Below are 13,955 nucleotides of genomic sequence, written 5' to 3' on the forward strand. Positions count from 1 at the left end.
TTCCCTCCCTATGTTCTGATTTGTTGATTTGATCCATGGCTTTCCCTTCCTCACCACTTGTATGTATTTTTGTTCATTTCAGCGGGGCTAGCCTCATTCCTTCCCTGTTTTGATTCAGCCCCGCTGTTAGGTCTGTAAGCTTCCTATGACTATAGCCCTGAACTGAGCCTCAGAAAGATTTGCTATTTGTTCATCCATCAAGGCCTTTATTTGTTTTTTCATTAGCTGTGTGATTGGTATTTCAATCATTAATTCTGCCATTCTGACCATTTTATCTTTCCTTCTTGGGCGGGGCACTCTAACACCTCCTACGCTATATTGGGTGGAGCCCCATGTGCTCGTCACAACCTGGCGACCTTTCTCACCACCCTGTGGCGCTTTTCGTGAGGGCGGGGCTCCAAGATGGATTCCTGCTCTTACTCTCCGCTGAGGAACCGGGAGCCTCCTTTATCCCCACAGTCCAAGACAAGGGGTCTGCCTTCCTGGGCATTGGAATCACGAGCTAATGGGTCTGGTCTGCAGCCCAGACCGGCTCTCAGGCGCTTCTCTCCTCCCCCCAAATACTGGTGTCTGCTTACCGGTCCCGCTGTTCGCTGCTGCGGCTGCCGCCTCCGGCACAGTTCGATCTTTCTCAGCCATGGTTTCGCCCTTCCTACCCATCCGGACGAGCATATGTTGGACTTCCATGTAGCTTTATTTTCTGGAACTTCTTATTATTTTTGGTTTTGCGGTAGTTGTAGTCCTTCTTAGTTGTGGAGGGAGACAGAGTGTGTAAGTCTATGCCTCCATCTTGGCTGGAAGTCTAGAACAATGAGTTTTTAAAAGCCAGAGGTCTGATATGTAACCTCTGCCATCCTTTTTTTGTTTAAAGGACTCCTTTCTTTGAAGTCATATGTGGAAAAGACTAAAATGTTCCTGTCAGCTACGGTGTTACCAAAGCTTCTTTCTATAAGCCAGTGCCAATATATTTCTTACTACTTATGCATACCTTTTTATAGTGATAGATTTAAAATTATATGCTCACTTTTACCAGCAGAAAAGAAAACCTTGCCCTGGCTGGTGTGGCTCAGAGGATTGAGTGTTGGCCTGTGATTCAAAAGCTTGCTGGTTCTATTCCCAGTCAGGGCACATGCCTGGGTTGCAGGCCAGGTCCCCAGTTGGGGACATGTGAGAGGCAACCAATCCATGCATCTCTCACATATCAATGTTTCTCTCCCTTTCTTTCTCCCTTCCTTACCCTCTCCCTAAAAATAAATAAATAAAATCTTTTAAAAAAACTTCAGTTGATTTAAACTTTTAGAATTTTAATTGATGGTGGAGCGAGGTTTTTTGCTGTGGGAGGAAGTGTTTTAAGATTCTCAACTGCCATCTTTTGACATGGGAAACATTTACAGAAGTCAGACTTTCCAAAACTCATGTTTTCACTCAGAGATGACAAACAGCAGTGCTTGAGAATTAGAGATTTGAGATCAAACCTCTCTCTCGCTACTTACATATTATGCAATGTTGGGAAAGTGTCTTACATTTTCTATAGAAATAGGGGTAATAATATATACCTAGCAGGAGTGTGTTAGAAATATTAGAACTGTGTGAAGTGCCTGGCAAAAGGAGGGTACTTAGAATATGTTAGCTGCTGTTACAATTTTTATCACCTCATATGCCTTGGTATATCAATTAATTGTAAAAGGAGGTTAATATGACTGTAACTATCCCTACTAGCATATGGTATTTCCATGGACATTAATTGCTTTCTTGCAATTAGGAAAATTATTTCAGATGTAGGTGTCTTGCCTTTTCAATAAGATAATCAGCTACTTGAGAGCAGGGACACTTCATATACTTGTGGGGGTCTTTTGTATTTCTTTAATCCTTTAAGAACACTGCCCCTCCAGCACAGGTTTATTTTAATCAATAATCATTGAATCTTGTCTTTATTATCATTATGATAAATTACAATAATACTGGTTAATATGTTATTTCAATGTGCTTTCTTAAAGAAAAATTATGATGTTGTTAAGAGCAGCATTAACAAAAGTTACAGGACTTCTGGCCAAGATGGAAGCATAGGTAGACACACTTTGCCTCCTTCTACAACATAGGAAGGATTACATTTCCTCAAAATAAAAAACAACCAAAACTACCAGAAAATGGAACTGCATGGAAGTCCAACAAAGATATAAAGAATCAATACTCATCCAGATAGCGCCACAAGGTGGTGAAACAGGTCACCCCGCACTGACAAATACCTAAGCCTTCACCCCTTACAGTGTAACAGATGTGACAGCTCTACCTAAGACACAGAAGCAAGCAAACACAGGAGCCTGTCAAATTAAGGAGACAGAGAAGTATGGCCCAAAAGAGGGAGCAGATCAAGGCTCCAGTGGGAGAATTAGTGACAAGGAGATAGCCGACCTAACAGATGTGGAAATCAAAACACTGGTGATAATGATGCCCACAGACTTGACAGACATGAATGAGTATGGCAGACCCATAAGGGAAGAAATTAAGGCTATGCTAAGTGAAAGAAAGGAAAATCCTCACAAAACGAATGGTGAAGGGAAGGAAGCAGGGTCCAAATCAGTGCTTTAAAACATAAGGAAGAAATAAACAGTCAACCAGTACAGAATGAAAAACAAGAATTGAAAAAATGAGGAGAGGCTTAGGAACCTCTGGGACAATTTTAAACATACCAACATCTGAATGAATCATAGAGGTGCCAGAAGGAGAAAAGGAAGAGCAAGAAATTGAAAGCTTTTGTGAAAAAATAATGAAGGAAAACTTCCCTAATTTGGCAAAGGAAATAGACATACAAGTCCAGGAAGTGCAGAGTCCCAAACAAGCTAGACCCAAAGAGGACCACACCAAGACACATCATCACTAAAATGCCAAAGGTTAAGGACAGAAAATCTTAAAAGCAGCAAGAAAAAAGAAGACAGTTACCTACTAAGGGGTTCCCATAAGACTGTCAGCTGATTTCTCAAAAGAAACTTTGCAGGCAAGAAGGGACCAAAAAGAAGTATTCAAAGTGATAAAAAGCAAGGACCTACAACCTAGATTGCTCTATCCAGCAAGGCTATCATTTAAAATGGAAGGCAGACAAGGTAAAGCTAAAGGAGTTCATCATCACCAAGCCATTGTTGTATGAAATGTTAAAGGGACTTATTTAGGAAGGAATATCAAAACTATGAACATTAAAATGACAATAAACTCATAACTATCAACAACTGAATCTAAAAGAAACTAAGCAAACAACTAGAACAAGAACAGAATCATACGTATGGAGATCATTTGGAAGGTTATCAGCTGGGAGAGGAAAAGGGAAGAAATGGGAGAAAAGGTGCAGGGATCAAGAAGCATAGCTGGTAGGTACAAAATAGACAGGGGGAAGTTAAGAATAGTATAGGAAAGGGTGAAGCGAATGAACTTATATACATGACCCATGGACATGAACTAAGTGGGGTATTGCTGGAGGAAAGGGAGGTCCTGGGAAGAGGGGGGCAAAGGGGAACAAATTGGGACAACTGTTGTAGCATAATCAATAAAATAAAAATAAATTTAAAAAATAAAATTGAAAAAAAAGTTACAAGCTGTCAATAGAAGTTTTAAGAAAAAGTTATATAATGACAAACCTCCATTGAAAGATAATGTTACTGAGGCAAAATCTAAGAACCTGAATCTTTAGAGAGATATAAAGTGTTCTTAAGAAAAGATTATTCTTAAAACCAACAAAAAAGAAAAACTAAAAAAAAAAAAAAAATTATTCTAATTTGTCCAAAAGGATTATACTGAATAACGGTGATAATAGAACTACACGTCTGTCCTATTTTAAATGACCCAGAAGTGATATAAAATAGGGTCAACCTAAAAACTAAATGAAATGTCTTTATCTCTTTCCCAAGGAAAAGGGCTGTGTTGTAGTCACAAATGTCCCAGAGGATGGGACAGTTTACCCTAATACCATTCAGTTCTGACACATGGGACTGTGACCTTCAGAATGATGTGGTTTTAAGTAAAAGAAAAAGAAATTTTTTTTATTCACACTGAGTTAGTTGGTTTTAAAAAGGAAATCTAGTAAATAATTTTTAGACCACTAGAGCCTGTTTTCAAGTTACTTCACTCTTATGAGGGTTCAATAATCTATAGCAGGATAGCCCAGAAGTGAGTATGCAAAAGGAATTTATTTAGATGTCTATTCAATTCCCAGCATTAATATAAAAACTGGGAAAGTACATAATTTGTGTGACTGTTTTCTGCATTGATGTTTCATAGAAAGAAGATGTGAGCTTTGACTGAGTTTTCCAGAAAAGACTATTGCATGTTTATCAGATGAAACTTGCCTTCGTGTCTCACTCTGGTCCAAGATTGAGAGGGCTTTGCACTGTGGTCCCAGGTTTTTTAAACTGATAAGAACAGATACTACACTTGATCTTAGCCAAAAGGCCGAGAAGCGATTGTAGTCTCAGGTTTTTTAAATTATAAAAGTGTATTTCTGTTGCTCTCTGCTAAGCTTACAGAAAATTAGGATACTCGCCCTTCCTCATTCAGGGAATTCTTTGATAACTGGTGGTACGAAAGTGTGTCCTCTGCACTGCTGAAATTGACAGATGCTGCCACCAGCCATGTGTGTGGCAGCACCTTCAATTTCTTTGCAAGACAAAAAGTGCATCAAACAGTGCATAAAAATGACCATTGTGTGCTTAGCCAATATAAAAATATCTGTAGATTATGTTCAGATGTTTATAATTCTGTTGTTCATTACTAGATTGAGTTTATTCACTTCATGTGTTAAACAACTGCCCCGGACCCCAACAGTGCAAGGTCTACATGGACAGACCCCTAAAGGATCTGTGGATAGAATTGGGGGAGGGGTGCCCATGAACTTGGATGTGAAAAAAGTTGCTTGTTACTTACCCTAGACTCCAATTGAAATTTATAATTTCCTCAATCTGAATGAAGGCCACAAACCATAGTAGTATTAACAGTGCCTGGGAATTTGTTGCCAATAGAAATTTCTTTTTTTTCACGTTGCATTTGCAGGTGTCTTGAAAGGTTACAGGGGAGGAAGAAAGAGAGGGAGAGAAACATCAATGTGCAGTTGCCTCTTGCATACCCTCTGGCCAACAACCCAGGCATGTGCCCTGACTGGGAATCGAACCAGTGACCTTTTGATTCGCAGGCTGGCACTCAATCCACTGAGCCACACCAGCCAGGGCTAAAACTGTGTTTTAAAGAAATCCTACATGTATTATACATCTTTAAATATTACTCTGAGACCAGACAGCCAAAGGCATACACAGGGTTAAGAACCCTCCTCCTACCTTTGGAGGATTTCTTCCTGTAGCCTCCGCTGATGCCCGTCAGTGGCTGTAGGGTGGTCTGCTTCAACTTCTTTCATCCTTTTTTTCAGTAACTATGTGTACTGTTTTCCATCTGAGGTTGGGAGTCCATAGATGCAGAGGGCTGACTGTATTGCACTGTTATGAAGGATGAATTTTGATATCCGTAGAGGGGTCCTGGAACTAATCCCCTATAAACACTTAGGGACATCTTGAGTTTTGAGGGAGTCTCAAGGTATGCGTGGATTTTTTACTTCACAGGGAGTTGGCGCCCAAACCCTTGCGTTGTTCAAGTGTCAACTATAGTGATATTCAAACAAGCCCTTATCGTCTTACCTTTTTAGTAAGAATATTCATGGATGCTTTATTCTTTCTTTCTTGTGGTAAAATACACATAACACAATATTTACCATGCTAAATATTTTCAGTACAGTTTGGGGCACGAAGTACATTCACACTGTTATGCAACCATTACCACTATTCTTTTCCAGAACTTCTTCATCTTCCCCAACTGAAATTCAGTGTCTTAATCATTTTTGATAGAAATAACTATAAATATAAGTTTCAGTTCACATGGTATAATATTTCTTAGGGTTTGGTAAAAATTTCACACTAGATAGAAGTCCGTGTCTCTTAAATGGAGTTTAGAAAGGTAAGATTAATTCATCTTTAAAGTTTTTGTAGAAACTGAAATCTTGCTTAGAGTAATGTTACATATATATTTGTCCATATTCTTTCTTAAATCATTCTTAAACTTTAAAGGTTTCTCTCATTTTCTACTTCTTAAAAAATTGATTTTGTCCACATATCCTCCTTTTGTGTCTGCTTTTATAAAAGAGAATCCTTGGCACTTCTTCCTTGGTACTCTTATTAACTTTGTACAATGGAATTTTGTTTGTTAATATTGTTAGTTGTTTTTACAGGGCTTGTGTGTGTGTGTTTTTTGGAACATACCGTAAAACCAACATATTTTAAATGTTACTCATTGACAGAGAGCAGTGAGAGTCAAGAGTTTGCATAATAACTTGAACCAGATTGCTAATACTAATGATTCATAAAAGAAAATATGTTTATAATTGCTGCCATTTCAAAGTTTATAAAAGCAGTTCCACATATAGGGATAATAAGATGCAAACTGTACTAACACAGAGCAATTGTGTCATATTATATTTATGGAAACAAGGAAAATTTTAGTCAGTTTTTATTTTAAAAGCTTAATTATTACCATACAATATTCTGGTGAATTTTGGGAATGGGATTGCAAACAGCAGTTCTTTTTACTATTTATGACTGACTTTGTAAAACAATATCCATTATTTTTAAAAATAGAAAAAGTCACATGGTTAGGATTTTTGCTTTTTCTTCATTTAAAATGATTTCTAAAAGTAATCCCCTCTATTAGGAAAAACACAAATGACTTAGATAAATATATTTCATTTAATAAAAGATATATTTTTCTGAATGAAACTAGAAATCAAAATAGTGTTAGAGCAGTTTCTGTTCAGATAGTTTGTTTTTATGACAAGTATTCAAGACTTATATTGGGCTCTTCTAGTTTTTAATTCCTATTCCTAAAATGTTTGCTAATATGTTTTTGGATGGTACGTGACCGGGTTTATCTTTGTGGTTGTTAGTTTCAATGTTGACATTGCTTCCTTTTGCTAAGTCAGCTTGTCATAGGAGCAGATTCTCTAAATGACTGATTATTTTTAGTGGAAGAAATTAATAAATGTGGCAGTCATGATTAAAACAGAAATTCACCTTTTATTTTGAAATATAAGAATTCTTTAATTGAAATTTAAGTGTAATTGCAGAGAACTGACTCATCTTTTTAATACATATTATCCTATATACTGAAGTATTATGAATTATCACAAAGCTAGTTTCAATTTAATTTTACTTAATATTTAATAGCAATCAGGAGAGCAGCATTTTGTATCATTTCTCAATCATCTCTTGTGTATTGTTTTCCACAGTCATTAAAAATGTTCAGTCTCTTATAAAACACACTAAAGAAATTAGAAAAACATTTTGGCAGGGCATCTGTTAATTCTATCTTACAGAGTTGTTTTTTTTTTTTTCTTTTCTGTGAGTTGTAGTGTTGGTGCCTTCAAAATGCTATGTATGGCTGTGCCACGGACTCTTCAACTTAGGTTTTCACTTTTGAGTCTTTTAATGAACATGGCTAATTTTTTTGAAGATTTTATTTGTTTATTTTTAGAGAGGGTAGAAGGGAGTGAGAAACAGAGGGAGAAAAACATGCGAGAGATAACATCGATCGGTTGCCTTTCACATGCCCCCAACTGGGGACCCAGCCCGCAACCCAGGCATGTGTCTCAACTGGGAATTGAACCCGTGACCCTTTGATTCACAGGTTGGTGCTTAGTCCACTGAGCCATACAAGCCAGGGCTAGACTGAAATCTTACAAAAGTTATTCAGTTTGAGTAAAACACATTGATTGGGCATGTTAGTATCAGGCATTGCACTAAACAATAGTAACACAAGGATGGAAAGAGACTAATACAGCTTTCATGGAATTTGTAAGCTAACTAAGGAGGCAGAAAAACAAAATTTTGTCATACATATGTCATACTAGTAACATGTTAGACATGATCTACAGATACAAATAAGTAAACGATTAATTTTTGCTCACGGATTTTAAAAAATAAAGAAAGGCAATATCATTTCACTCAAAGACATAAAAAGAAAAGTTAGGCACCATCAGTAGAGCACTTGGGGGTGGGTGGAAGAGCTTTTATTTTCTAAGTAGAAGGGCAAGTGCAAAGCCAAAGAATTGAATAAGTGGTGTCATAAATTTTGGGGACGTCTAATGGTCAAGATAGCAAAGAGCCAAGGGTTCCTTACAGGGGAGGTGGAGTGGGTAGAGGTACAAAATGAGGCTAGAGCCTATTATAATGGGCCAGTATTTTCAGTTACTGATGCCCAAAAGCCGCACAGTCTAAAAGCTGCTTGGATGGAAGAATTCATTGCTCTCTTGTCAGTACTCAACAGCACTTTATACTGCTTTTATTTCTTTTTTTTTTAATGTTTTTTATTGATTATATTGTTACAACAGTTCCAATTTTCTCCCCCTTGCTCCCCTCCACCCAGCACCCCCCTCCCCCAGCAATCCCCCCCAAGTCCATACCCCTGGTTCGTAAAAATTAACTATCCCCCCCCTCTCAAATATTAGGACCTTTTATTTCCATTTGAGCTCTGCTTTAATTGGGAAAAGCAGATAGGCATAATGAAGATAATCATGCAGAGAGGGTCTGACTGGGTCAAAAGACACGGCTGTTGCATTTAGAATTCTGGGCAAGATAATCTTAAGACCACACAAGTTTGTCAGTGAAGAATTCACAGAGGTAGATTCAAGCTAAGGTTTGAATAATAGATGGTATTTCAATAGATATAGAAGAGAAAGAAGAACATTCCAGCTAAGGAAGTTGTCGCCTGGACAAAGGCAGATACAGGGAAATAACTTTAGCCCATTGTACATTCTAGTTTTAAATTAATTATTTTCCACTTTTAATTGTTCTCCCATAGGAATAGCCTTGTCTCCAAAATAAGCATGCTTCCTTGGAAAACTGAAGTAGGTTTCAAGGAAAATGAAATAAGCACCCTTTCCCTGGCATGCCTGATCCTGTTGGCAGGTCCTGCCATCTTGTGGCCAGTACTTTGGAAAGGGAGATAGGTTCCTTTTTAAAAATGTTCATTGACCACAATGAAATACTACCTCATACCTGTTAGAATGACTATTATCAAAATAACAAGAGATGACAAGTGAGTATGAGGACACAATGGAGCCCTAGTGCACTGTCGGAAGAGATGTAAATTGGTGTAGCCACTATGGAGAACAATCTGGAGGTTCCTCAAAAAATTAAGAATAGAACTACCATATAATCCAGCGACCCCACTTCTAGATATATATCTGAAGGAAATGAAATCATTATCTCATGTAGATATATGCACCCCATGTTCATTGCAGCGTTAGTCACAACAACCAAGATATGGAAATAACTAAATATCTGTCAATGGATGAATGGATAAAGAAACTGTGGTACACAGAGGAATATTATGCAGCCATAAAGAAGGAAATCCTTCCATTTGTGGCAACATGAATGAACCTTGAGGGCATAAACATAGGCTAAGTGAGAGAAGTCAGACAGAGATAGACAAATACTATATGATCTAGCTTATATGTGGGAACTTATAGAAACAGAGCAGATTGGTGGTTGCCAGGGGCCGTGGGGTGGGTGGGGCAAGTGGGGAGAAGTTGGTCAAAGGGTACAAACTTTCAGTTATAAGATGAATAAGTTCTGGGGATCTACTATATAACATAGTGTCCATAGTTAACAATACAGTATTACATACTTGAAATTTGTTAAGAGAATAAATTTTATTTTTTAAAGATTTTATTTATTTATTTTTAGAGTTAGGGGAAGGGAGAAAAAGGAGAGAAACATAGATCAGTTGCCTCTCCTACATGCCGCAACCAGGGACCAAACCCTCAACCCAGGCATGTGCCCTGACAGGGAATTGAACCACCAATTTCACTTTGTGGGACTACACTCAACCAACTGAGTCACATTAGTCAGGGCAAGAGAGTAGATTTTAAGTATTCTCACCACACACACACACACAAAAGTAACTAGGTGAGGTGATGGATGTGTTAACTAACCTAATTGTGATAATCATTTCACAATATATACATATATCAACTCATCACATTGACACTGTCTTGTTTGTTATATCTCGGTAAAACTGGGGGGGGGGGGTGAAAAAATGTTCACTGAGCTCCTGCTGTGGGCTAGGTGCTAAGGTTCATCAGTGAACAAACACGGACCTCTCTGCCCTGGTAGAGCTGACATTCTAAAGGAAATATGAGTAACTATAGCACAGAAGAAATACAGGAATTATTTGATGGGTAGGAGTGGAAAGAGACTGATACTGACAGTGGTCTAGAGTGATGCATCTCCAAGTAAGATTTCACCTGCAGCCTTTAACTTCAGTCAGATTACCAAGAAACTGAAGTTTGGAGAGTTGACAGCCTCAGTCTGTGTTTCTGAACTCACCAGAGGCTCTGTTGGCAGGTCACTCCTGACTGCAGTTGGGGACAGGTTCCCAGTTTGCCTGAAATTTGCCCAAGTGTGTGCTATAACGTAGGGGAAAATAGTGATCAGCCTCAGGGGTTAAGGGAGAAAACTCCATAGTAGGCCCAGATTTTTGGTGAATCAGAATTTCTAGACGGTGTGAGGGAGACAGGATTCCATGTTTTTAACAACCAATTCAAGTCTACAGTATTTTGAAGCAAATCCCAGATGTCATATTAGTTCATTTATACCTATTTCAGTATGGATCTCTAAAAGATATGTGTCCTTTTAAAAAGCAATCCCAATTTTATTATTACACCTAAAATTTTTTAACAGAATGTAATATATTTATTTACAAATTATCAGAAACTCAAAATTTCAATGATGATGGACTCTTGGAAATTATAACTTTCTTTGTTTTTAATTATGCAAGGGCTTTAGGAACACAATCTTTGCATACAAAACAGCTGTCCTATATTTAAACCCTGGATATTTATTCAGTATTTATTATATCTGTTTGTGTGCTGGGGACATGAAGAGGAATAAGATTCCTTCTTTTGAGGGTAGATTCTTACAGAATCTCAAGATTTTGCAAACATGTTAAGCAGATTTTTTATGAACCCTTACATTTTTCAGTCTGTATATTTCTGGATGAGCCCTGGCTGGTTTGGCTCAGTGGATTGAGCGTCGGCCTGCGAGCTAAGTGTCGCTGGTTCGATCTTCCAGTCAGGGCACATCAGAGAAGGAAAACTCTGACTCCAAAAAACCTCCACTGCCTTGTGGCATACCTCTTCAGGGGAAAGGCTAAGGGAGTAAACCCCGACAGAAAATCCGGAGCCGGAGTCCCTAAGGCGGTTCGACGTTGTAGTCAACACCGGCAACTCCTGCGGTGCACCTGAAGCCAAGCTGTATTGACTCCGTCTTTCCCTTGGACCCTTCAGCTGCGAAGAGAGGGGGGGTCTGCTGCATGGGCAACAGCAGACCCTCCATATCACCCTGCCCAGGCTCTGTAGCTTCAGCTTCACTGGAGAGGGCACTCCAGCGTCATCGCAAGATAATTCAACACGGGAGGAGACAGATACCGTGTCACTCCCGAGTCGGACTGCACAACCATTTTCGGCGGTGCAGATAGACTCTTAAGAAGCTACACCATCGTCTCTCAAGACGGACGGCTGCCGACGACGATATTTCTGGATGATTTTAGAATCTGTTAATGTTTCTCAAACTTGAGAATTTAACCCGCCCCCAAGTTTATTTCCTCAGACCCCTTTTTGAGAAACATTAAAGCTGTATAGTTCTATAGTCAACAAACTTAATATTGTTAACACTGTGTTGGAATTTGTCTTAAAGAAGTTTGATATATTAAACAATATATGTCACTAGAGTAGTCTCCTCTTATCCGAGGGGGAGCTGTCCCAAAGCCCTGAGTGGATGCCTGAAACTGTGGATAGTACCACACCCTATATATACTGTTTTTTCCTATATGTACATACATCTTTTGGCTTCTCTTTGGCATATCTGAGTTGTCAGCACCACTACTCTTGTGTTTTGGGGCCATTTTGAAGTGAAATAAGGGTTACTTGAATATAAGCACTGTGATACCAGGAGTCGATCTTATAACCGAGACACTGCTAAGTAACTAATGGGTGGGTAGCATATACAGCATGGATACACTGGACAAAGGGATGATTCAGTCAAGGCCTGGACGGAGCAGGGCAGCACAAGATTTCATCATGATACTCAGAACTGCACAGTTTAAAACTTAGGCATTATTTATTTCTGAAATTCTCCATTTAATACTTTCTGGCTGAGGTTGACCGTGGGTAACTGAAACCTTGGAAAGCAAAAACATGGATAAGGGGGGACTGCGGTATTATCTTGCTTGCTAAAATAATCATGAATGACTTGATTTCCTTGGCTCCTTGTACTTCCTTCCGAGTTCAGACTGACCACCATTGATAGTCATCCCTTCACAACACACAACAAACCTTTGAATTCTGAGAATTGGATAAATTAAATGGTTTTCAAACTTTTTCCTCCCAGTTAAATAAGATTTTAGTCACTCAGTTGAAGGGGAGAAGTGGGAGTGTCAGAATGCCTCCACTAACAACTTTTAGGCCTTCAAGACATCTCTTATTCACCTTGGAGAATCTTAGGTCCTCAGGCAACAAAGCTTTAAAAAATCACTGCTATGGCTACTAACTTCATTTAGGAATAGGAGAATGAGCCCTGAGAGATTGGAGTTTCTCTGTAATCACAAGGTTAGTCAATGTCAGTATATGAAACAAACACTTTCACTTTCAAGTTCAGTGTTCTCCCCCATGTGTCCCAGCCTTGCCAAACTTCTCCCTCACGCCCTGAGGTTGGTCACTTTTCTCCCCCATGTTATATAGCACATTGTTTATCCAGCTGATTTGCGTAATATATTAGGTTTACAGTATTTCTACCCCCACCTCATTCTAAGTAGGAATTAAAGCAGCTGAAAGGCCTTTGAATTCTGCATTTCTTGAGTTGAGCTAATATCTAATACTACCAACATGAATGCTCATCTTTTCTGACTTTGGAGAATTTTTTAATTCCTTAATTTTTCTCCTAAGAATGCTTCTTAGCCTTTCCCGCCTTCTCTTTCTTGCTGCTAAAAGGCTCTAGTTGATGACAGAATGGATGAAATTCTTGGCTGAATAATAGCTGAAAAACTCAGAGCCAATCATACTGAGTTTGACAGCTCCTTTTTATTGCAGATGGGTACAACCGTGAAAATATAGTCATGTTTTCTTCTAGCGAAATGTCGTTATTTCACAAAAATGCCCAGTGACTTCACCTGAAGAAGCTTGGGAACGCCTGCCAAAAACTCTTAGCACTTCTTATATTGCATTGTAATGAATCGTTGCCTGTCTCTCTTCCAAAAGAAAGAGTTCCTTAAAAATCAGGAACAATGCCAGAAGGTTTCACACAAAATTTAGCAGCCCATAACAATTAGAATGTAGTAAAAGGAGTAAATGCGGAGATTTTATGTCCTAATTGACATTAACAGTTACTTCCCCTGGGTAAGTGGCTATTTTATGGCATAACTTTTTGATCATGATACTCATTGGAAAGTTATTTGCTTAAACCAATAATTCACTTTTCAGCCTTGCTTTTGAAGCTCTACAAAAGACCCTGACCTGTGTGGCTCAAGTTGGTTGGGCATCCTCCCGCAGAGCAAAAGGTTGCCAGTTCGATTCCCAGTCAGGGCATACTCCTGAGTTGCAGATTTGGTCTCTACTTGGGGCATGCACAAGAGGCAACTGATTGATCTTTCTCTCTCACATTGATGATTCTCTTCCTCTCATTCTCCCTCCTTTGCCCTCTCTCTAAAAATAAATTTTAAAAATCTTCACTTTCTTAAGTATATTTTATTGATTATGCTGTTAAAGTTGTCCCAATTTCTTTTCCCTTTGCTCTGCTCTGCCTAGTACCCCCCTTCCCTCTAGCATTCTCACATCCCTTAGTTCATGTCTGTGGGTCATGCCTGTATGTTCTTTA

General features: G+C 38.7%; 1 protein-coding gene and 1 pseudogene across 1 annotated transcript in view; one reads left to right on the forward strand and one right to left on the reverse strand.

Moving 5' to 3' along the window:
• BICRAL (BICRA like chromatin remodeling complex associated protein) overlaps window positions 1-13,955 on the forward strand; it is a 77,020-nt gene that overhangs the window by 19,883 nt on the left and 43,182 nt on the right. The gene's annotated exons all lie outside the window — the stretch shown is intronic.
• On the reverse strand, window positions 4,274-4,452 carry LOC150007021 (U2 spliceosomal RNA; annotated as a pseudogene).

Source organism: Furipterus horrens, unplaced genomic scaffold (genome assembly GCF_987537825.1).
Source record: "Furipterus horrens unplaced genomic scaffold, mFurHor1.1.pri manual_scaffold_6, whole genome shotgun sequence".
Classification (NCBI taxonomy): Eukaryota; Metazoa; Chordata; class Mammalia; order Chiroptera; family Furipteridae; genus Furipterus; species Furipterus horrens.